The following is a 9,205-nucleotide window of genomic DNA, read 5'->3' as shown; positions in this document are numbered from 1 at the left end:
GAGAAACAAGGGATTCTTGATTAAAATGAATACTTTGTTTGGGAACCAAAAACCTTTATACTAGCAATCTGTACAGCTTTTTAAGTGAGCCTTAGGGGTACAATGGACAAGTGTTCAGCTATTAACTGAAAAGTCAGTGGTTCAAACTTATCAGCTGCTCTTTGGGGGGGAAAAATCTGACTGTCTGCTTCAGTAAAGATTCACAGCCTTGAAAATCCTATGGGGCAATTCTACTGTATCCTATATTACCACTGTGAGTTTTATCTCAATGGGTTGTTTGTTTTTGTTGTTTTATAGGATTTTTTTAAGTTGATAGGTAATGATTTACATATAATTAGTTTTTTCTGTTGTTTATCAAGACGTATGGTAAGGACTTGTCACTACATGGACTAGAGTACCTTCTGTCTCACATAGGATCCCCCCAGGAGTCAAAACTATCTCTAAATTCAGACTCTAAGTGTGTTGGCCAAGAGGATGGATCTGCCTCTCATCCTTTTTCTCAATTTGCTCCCTGTCCTGAATATTTAAGGCAGCCTTTAAAAGTGTAGAGCTTTCTTTGCCAAACACTACTCGGCTCTATCATAGGAGCTCTGTGGGGTAGTCAACAGAGGTTTGTTCTGCTAACCCCAAAGGTGGCACCTGTCTGGTGGCTGGAATCCACAAGGGTCTCCACAGGAGAAAGATGGACAATCACCTCCCATGTGATTTACTGTCTCTGACAATCTGCTGGAGCTATGTTGTTGTTGTTGACTGCCGTCGAGTCGAGTATGACTCACAGCGACCCTATGAACAAAAGGCCTGAAGCCTTTCTATAACTATCATCAATTATAAAAATCCATAGAGTTTCCAGAGGCACTCTGCTTAGGAAGTGGGTGCTACTCCTGCTTCCAAGTTAGCTACGTTGTTGTTGTTGCCTATGAGTCGAGCACTACTCATAGCGACCTTATGAACAAAAGGCCTGAAGCCCCTCTACAACTATCGACATTATCAAAGTTCATAGAGTGGGCTCCACATCAGTTGCATCAAGTTATTCTCTATGTGGCAAATTATAGATTTAGATGTTTCTGGTGTAATTTCATAATTTAAAAATAGGCGTTCTGATGCCTTAGTCCCTAGTGCATTGTACTGCTGACCCAAAGGCTGTGCATCTTTGCTGGTTTGAATATACTAGGGACTCCACAGAAGATGGGCAGTCTCTTCCTGCTGTGACTTAATGTCCCCAAAATCAATGGAGGGTGACTATGAGTCAGAACCACTGACTGTGATTGTGAGTGACCTGAAAAATACCAAGTGAATTAATTGTTTCTGATACATCCATCTGTTACTTTCAAGAGAGACTTTTAATACTTTGTAAACTCAAAACAAGGAGAAACTTAGACACACCCTGATTATAATACTTATATCCTGTGTACGTGTGGGCCTTCTCTTACTGGCAGTAATCATGGCTTAGTCATTTCTCTCTCCTTAGTTTTTCTATTTGGACTTGCATAGTTGTCCTCCCCTCCTGCCCCATGGCAAAAAGAAACAAAAATAATCTTAATCAATTACCAAGTTTATGACATTGAGATATACTGGTTTCATTTTACACTTTGCTGAATTGTTTTACACACACACCCCCATCTGTGTTATTATCTTACTACTGGGTTATTATGTCCTTGATGCTTTTCTACAAAGAAAATTTTCATATTAAATCTTTTTTTTAATGGTGCCAATTTTAAATACATCTTTGTTTGAGACATTGCATTTTGCACTTAAAATACAGTGATAATAAAGTGCAATGTTAATTCCTTTCCCTCTATACATTCCGTATTCAAGTATTGAGAATGCACAGAAATTTAGTCTAGCAGTTTAGACTTTTCAACTGCAGTGTGCTACAAATTTGGGTCCTTCAAAATTTTTTAACTGTGGGACAATGAATGCTATAAAGTATGCAGATTGCTTTAGTCAACCTCTCCAATGGTGGGTCCAGAAGAGGCACCACCAGATGGAGGAGCTCCACCACCAGGGAAGCCACCAGGCATGCCTCCGGGCATGCCTCCACCGCTCTGGTACAGCTTGGTGATGATGGGGTTGCAGACCTTCTCTAGTTCCTTCTGCTGATGCTCAAATTCCTCCTTTTCTGCAGTCTGATTCTTAACAAGCCAGTTGATAATTTCATTGCACTTGTCAAGGATCTTCTGCTTGTCCTCGTCATTGATCTTGCCTTGAAGCTTTTCATCTTCAACTGTTGCTTTCATATTAAATGCATAAGACTCAAGGGAATTCTTAGAAGACACCTTATCTCTTTGCTTCTCATCTTCAGCTTTGTACTTCTCAGCCTCCTGGACCATTCGTTCAATGTCTTCCTTACTCAAGTGGCCCTTATCATTGGTGATGGTAACCTTGTTTTCTTTCCCAGTGCTCTTGTCAACATCAGAAACATTAAGGATACCATTGACATCAATATCAAATGTGACTTCAATCTGAGGAACACCACGAGGTGCAGGTGGTATACCAGTGAGCTCAAACTTGCCAAGCAGGTTGTTATCTTTGGTCATGGCATGCTCACCTTCATAAACCTGAATGAGTACACCAGGCTGGTTGTCAGAGTAGGTTGTGAAGGTTTGCGTCTGCTTGGTAGGAATGGTTGTATTCCACTTGATGAGGACAGTCATGACTCCACCAGCAGTTTCAATACCAAGAGAAAGTGGAGTGATATCCAGGAGCAGCAAATCTGGAACATTTTCAGATTTGTCTCCAGAGAGAATGGCCGCCTGGACAGCTGCACCATAAGCAACAGCCTCATCTGGGTTGATGCTCTTGTTCAACTCCTTTCCATTGAAGAAATCCTGAAGAAGCTTCTGAATCTTGGGAATTCTGGTAGAACCACCCACCAGGACAATATCATGGATCTGTGACTTGTCTAGCTTAGCAACCTTCAGAGCTTTCTCCACAGGGTCCAGAGTGCCACGGGAAAGATCAGCATTCAATTCTTCAAAGTGGGCTCGGGTAATGGAAGTATAGAAGTCGATTCCCTCATACAGTGAATCTATCTCAATACTGGCCTGGGTGCTGGAAGAAAGTGTGCGCTTTGCACATTCACAAGCAGTGCGGCGGCGTCTGACAGCCCTCTTGTTTTCACTGATGTCTTTCTTATGCTTGTGCTTGAACTCTGCAATGAAATGGTTGACCATTCTGTTGTCAAAGTCTTCTCTACCCAAGTGGGTGTCTCCAGCTGTAGACTTGACCTCAAATATCCCATCTTCAATAGTGAGGATTGACACATCAAAAGTGCCACCTCCTAAGTAAAAGATGAGCATGTTCCTTTCAGCACCTACCTTTTTGTCCAGACCATAAGCAATAGCAGCAGCAGTTGGCTCATTGATGATTCGGTGGACATTGAGGCCAGCAATGGTTTCAGCATCTTTGGTAGCCTGGCGCTGAGAGTCATTGGAGTAGGCTAGTACAGTGACAACAGCATTGGTAAGTCTTCCCAAGGTAGGCTTCTGCAATTTCCTTCATCTTTGTGAGAACCATAGAGGACACCTCCTCTGGATAGAAACTTTTGGTCTCTCCTTTATATTTTACTTGGACCTTGGGCCTGCCTGCATCGTTCACCACAATGAAGGGCCAGTGTTTCATATCAGACTGCACAACAGCATCATCAAATCTTCATCCAACGAGACATTTGGCATCGAATACTGTGTTAGTAGGATTCATTGCAATTTGATTCTTTGCCGCATCGCCAATCAGTGGTTCAGTATCGGTAAATGCGACATAGCTTGGCGTGGTTCGGTTGCCTTGATCATTTGCAATGATCTCCACTTTCCCATGCTGGAAGACCCCTACACAGGAGTAGGTGGTGCCAAGATAAATGCCAACCGCAGAGCCCTTGGACATGGTTGCTTAGTGAAAGTCCCAGGTGGTGGAGAGGGGAAAAAACTGTACCTCAAGTCTGCCGCTGCGCTAAATGAGCTCATATTAAATCTTTAAAAGACAGAATCAGCTGGGAAAGTCGGTCTGCTTTTTTTTTTGTCTGAAAGCCTCCACAGGGTGCTTCCAAAGCCCCGAGTGGGGGTATCACCTGTACTGCTACAAACCTTCCACTAAGGGGCATTTTCTCCTAACTGGTTTCTGTGCATAGAACTTGCCCTCTTGCATGATTTCCTTTCTGCCTTGTCAATACCAGCTTGATTTCCCCTGTCTGCATAGACAGACAGACATACATACTGTTATCAACCCTCTGTTTGCATGTAACATGTTTTGATCCCATCTGGTCATTTGGTATGGTCCTTTCCCACCTGCTATTAGAACTTCAGCCACCAGATTCTTCCTTTGCCACCTTCTCCTTGTTAGCCACTAGCGATGGTCTCACCGGCCGAGAGCACCGAGTGTGCACAGCTGTCCCATTCTCTTCTTTCAGTGGTTTCGCCACTGTTGGTTCATAGGGCCCTTTCTGGCCCCAGAGCTGTTAGGATTGAGGCAACGTAGAAGAATGCTGCCAGATAATGACTGTGAAAAGCTTCAGGTTGAGAAACTAGTTAACTTGCACCACAACATTATGTAGATAAATAATAAATAGTAGAAGAGAAACTCCATGGGAATAAAATGACCAATAGTTCTTGAAATTGATCTTATTATTATACTTCTTATGGTGATTAAAATAGATATAATGATGCATATACAGTCTTAGCAATTTCTACACATGCAAATCAGTGACATGGTAAGCTCTTGTTAACACAAATAAGGGCAAAAGAGTCAATGTTCCTTAATATCTCCTAATTCACATACTCCAAGATTATTACTTTTTTGCTAATATATTTATTTCTCCTTCTCTGGCACTTTCTTTAGATCTCTTATTGAATAAAAATAAAATACCTTTGACTGAAAAAAAAAACAAACCAAAACAACCCAACCCTTATCATTCCTCCTTTTGTTGCTTAATTAAACATCAACCAGAAAATCAGAAGCATGAATAGAAGAGAATTAGACTTCTAAATCTTGAACTACATTGAATTATGGTAACAGCTTCTTAAAATTTATTGGTGGTGCTAAGCAAGTATTTATAATTTTATGATCATTAAAAACAAGACCTTGTACTTTACCACAGATATTTCATTAATAATTCTTTAAATAATATAAATCGAAGTTGGATAACAAATAAGGTTGACAAAATCACAATCGATGCCTTTCAGTCGGAGTGTGGAGCATTCATGGACTTATCTGTCTTGGAGGAAGGGCATGTGGGTGATCCTTAGCGGACAGTGGAACTGTCTCACATCCCTTGGGCATATTGTCAATATGGGCCGGTTCTTGGAAAAAGACTTCATGCTGCAAAAGGTGGAGGGTCAGCAAAAAGAAAGACCTTGAATAAGACAGATTGACACAGTAACTGGAACAATGGATTGGAGATCCATCCAGAGGTAGGGAAGATGGCATGGGACAGGGTAAGTTTCTGATCTATTATTCATAGAGTCCTTCTAAGTGGATTCACCAGTACCCAACAACATAGTTTGTCAGGCACTGTGTTTTAAGCATTTTAACATATAATAGTTCATTTAATTTTCACATCAACCCCCTAAGGGAGGTACTAGTACTAGTACTGATAGAGAAATCTTAGTAAGGAGAAGTTAAAGAATTTACTAAAAACTACCCAAGGGCTACACAAAGAGTGTAGAGCAAAGGATTCCAGGTTCAGAAGGACCTTGTGCTTGGGATTTAATGCTACATGTTCACCATCTTGAAACTCTTACTAATTTTATCTTTGAATTTATGTTCTGTAAATAAACCTCAGGCCGGGTTTGAATTGTTTTCCTGTCAAACATTCTTTTAGGTGGTATAGTACTGGTCTGTGCATTGCTGTACAGAGGTAACTCGTGTTTGCTGTGATGCTGAACACTGGGACACTGATGTGTCAAATGTGATAATGGTTACCCATGGTGGACAGTGTTTGGTGGAGCTTCTCGAGTAAGCTTGGAAGCAGGAGCGGCATCCACTTCTGAAATGGCTTGCCTCCGGAAACTCTATGTATGAACAGTGCCCAGGCCTTTCATAGGGTCGCTACGAGTCCTCTACGACTCGACGGCACCAAACAACAACAACAAATCAAGTTCAGTGCAGAGATACCCGTATGCTAGGTCTTACACTGGGGCTCACATGTAGTCCTACCTCTGCCTTCTCCCTACCTGCCCAGGACAGACTCCCAGCTTCTCTGTCAGGCATCCCCGCTTCCACCCCGTCCATTAAACAGCAAAAACCAGCTTACACACAAAGCAATGAATTTATGTTATAGCACCTTTAATGCTACTTTTTCTTGCCTTTTGAAGAAGTGCTTCATTTTTATTTTTCAAACTTCTATTCACTGCTCTAAAGTAATTTCTGATCATCTCCATTGAATTGTCAAGGCTGTACATAGCAATGAGAGAAGGAGACTACCCATTTTTCCTCACCAGCAGTCAAATTACATAGATACTTCTGGATCTTCCCCAAACCCTAAGCCAATGGTCATGAAGTTGATGTTCACTCGTGAAGACCTTATAGAATATACCTGCCTTGATGGTACAGTGGTTTAAGTCTTGGGCTGCTAAATGGAAGAGAAAAGAACTAGAAGTATATGTCAGCAAACATATTGTTGTAGCTGACTCTCCAGTGGGTTTTCAGAGAAAGTAAGTAGTATGAGGGGAGATTGTCCATCTTTTACTCATTGAATAGCTGGTGGATTTGAACTGTTATAGATACACACAAACACCAAAACAGTGTCTTTCAGATTCTACATTCAACCACCAGTGCTTGACAAATATTACTCCTGGCAAACAGAACCTTTGTGGGGTGAAGAAGAAAGATGTCAGAGTGTAGTGGGGCCTTGATACCTGTGAGGCCTGATTTCCCAGATACCCTGTGCCAATCTAGGAGGGCAAGATCCAGAAAGTCATCATTGACCCTACTCAGGATTTATTGTAGTGTTTCTGTAAGACTGTGCTTGCCAGTGTTGTTTATCTAAGATCTTTGCTAAATTCTGAAACATTAACATATTCTGTCAATATTGAATCCCTGTGCATTTAAACAGAAGTATAGTCTTACATAGAATTCAAGAATCGCAGGGCAGTTTTCCAACAGAATTCACAGAAACAACCTTTTTTAGAAAACTTTACCAACTTTTCCTCATTTTATTACCTCAGAAACTTAGTGCTATTGATATTCCTCACAATAAGCATGCCTTGATTCAAACCAAGCATGGACTGAATAATGTATGAATATGTGGCAAGATGAGCTGGAAGTATACTAACAAAGAATGATAATCATAGCACAGAGTTTTATATCTTAGATTAAAAGTAAAGATATCTTTTATGTGAGGATTGCATACAATTTAAAGAAAATTTTTCTTGGTGTGGTAAATTATTTGTTTGGATGCTCCTTACCGTCTTTAGCTATGATTTTGTTATAGTCTACACTCAAGGGTTTTCAATTGTCCGTATGCAGGCTGAGAATTAACAAAGAGTTTTCTCCACCATAGATCTTGACTCTGATAATTGTCTCTGTTTTTTTCATTAAGGAAGGTGAAATCCATTTCAAATGTATTTGTCTCATTATTTCATGTTAATCTGATGTGAATCGAAAAATCTGTGTAGTCATTCATCCATGTAGAGATCTTAGTTTGCCACTTATTGTCACAACTTCTTCTCATACATTTGCTTGAACTCAATAGAAACTTGCTAGAACTTATTTTCTGCATATCGTTCGTATGCTTCACAAAAATGTCCTGGATAGAAGAAAAAAACACTCTGTTCCTAGAAGACTCAGTCATCAGGTACTCTTTCTTGCTACTAGGATTCCAGAAAACAACGGTTTTGCTGTCTACAACCAGAAAAACCAAACTTGAAAATGGGTGTTAAATGGAAAAATCAGAAGTTTTATTACATGTAATTATAATAAATTTGAGACTGGGGCATACATTTCCCACGCTGTTTTCAGGGAGGGAAGTTTTGAGGGAATATTTTTAGGTTAGGCTAAGTGGAATCAGGATTGGAGGAAGACTCATCAACAACCTGCATTATGCAGATGACCCAACCTTGCTTGCCAAAACTGAGGAGGACCTAAAGCATTTACTGCAGAAGATCAAGGACGCCAATGCTTAATATTGATTGTGGCTCTACCTCAAGGAAACAAAGATTCTTACTGTGCCAATTGACAGTATCATGATAGATGAAGAAGAGATTGAGACTGTTAATAATTTCACCTTGCTGGGATCCATAATCAACACTCTTGGCACCAGCAGTCAGAAAATCAAAAGACAAATTGTATTGGGCAAGTCTGTTGTCAGGGACCTCTCCCGAATGTTGATGAGCAATGATATCAGTCTAGAGATCAAAGTGTGCCGGATCTAGGCCAAAATCTTTTCAATTACTTCTCTATGGCTCAGACAGCTGGACAACGACTAAGGATGACAGAAGAAGAATTGATGTCTTTGATTTGTGGTGCTGGAGAAGAATATTGAACATACCCTTGACTGCCAAGTGAACAAACAGGTCTGTACTGGAGAGGATGAAACCAAGTGCTCCTTAAAAAAATAAACATTTTAAAGCTCTGTCTTACATACTATGGGCATGTTGCCAGGAGTCTTTGAAGAAGAACATCATGCTTGGAAAGGTGAAGTGTCAACAGGAAAGGAAGACCTTGGATGAGATGTATTGACATAATAATTGGGATAATGAGAGTAGGCTTATGATCTTCTGATTTGAACTCTCTCATGGGGGGAATACTTTGCTATGCAGGTTGAGAATCAAGAAGAAAAGAAAAGTAGTTTTATTCAGTACATCTTAGAAAGACAAAAATGAGAAAAGTTGTGATTAAAAACAACCATAATAATAATTATTTAGTTAAAGTTTCCCTTGCTATTCACAAATAAAAGTCAAAGTCTTATGTATTATGTTACTGAAAATGAAGAGTCTCAACTATAGATTGCAGTGTGGAAAGACAACTGCAATCATCAGCAAATGTTTTCAACTTAATAATGAGATTTTCCTCAGTTGTTCTAAAGTAGGCACTTCTGCCATTTAAAATAGTATTTTTAAAGTGTTAATTTTAACCTGTTGTTATTATTGTTGTTGTGCACCGTCAAATCAAAACTGTCCCATAGCCCTCTGGCGGATTTTCAGAGGCAGTTAATAGAATTGGAGGAAATTGCCCATCCTTCTCCAGCAGAGCAATTGATGGCCTTGAACCACAT

At 40.2% G+C, this 9,205-nt stretch overlaps 1 pseudogene; it reads right to left on the bottom strand.

Annotated features, from left to right (window-relative positions):
* Positions 1 to 1,940: 1,940 nt before the first annotated feature.
* On the bottom strand, positions 1,941 to 3,879 carry LOC102868013 (annotated as a pseudogene).
* Positions 3,880 to 9,205: the final 5,326 nt, after the last annotated feature.

Source organism: Elephantulus edwardii, unplaced genomic scaffold, assembly GCF_000299155.1.
Source record: "Elephantulus edwardii isolate Elephantulus edwardi_28Jun2011 unplaced genomic scaffold, EleEdw1.0 scaffold00007, whole genome shotgun sequence".
NCBI classification, from domain to species: Eukaryota; Metazoa; Chordata; class Mammalia; order Macroscelidea; family Macroscelididae; genus Elephantulus; species Elephantulus edwardii.
Note: the sequence above shows the minus strand (reverse complement) of the source record. Positions and strands in the feature narration are given on the sequence as shown.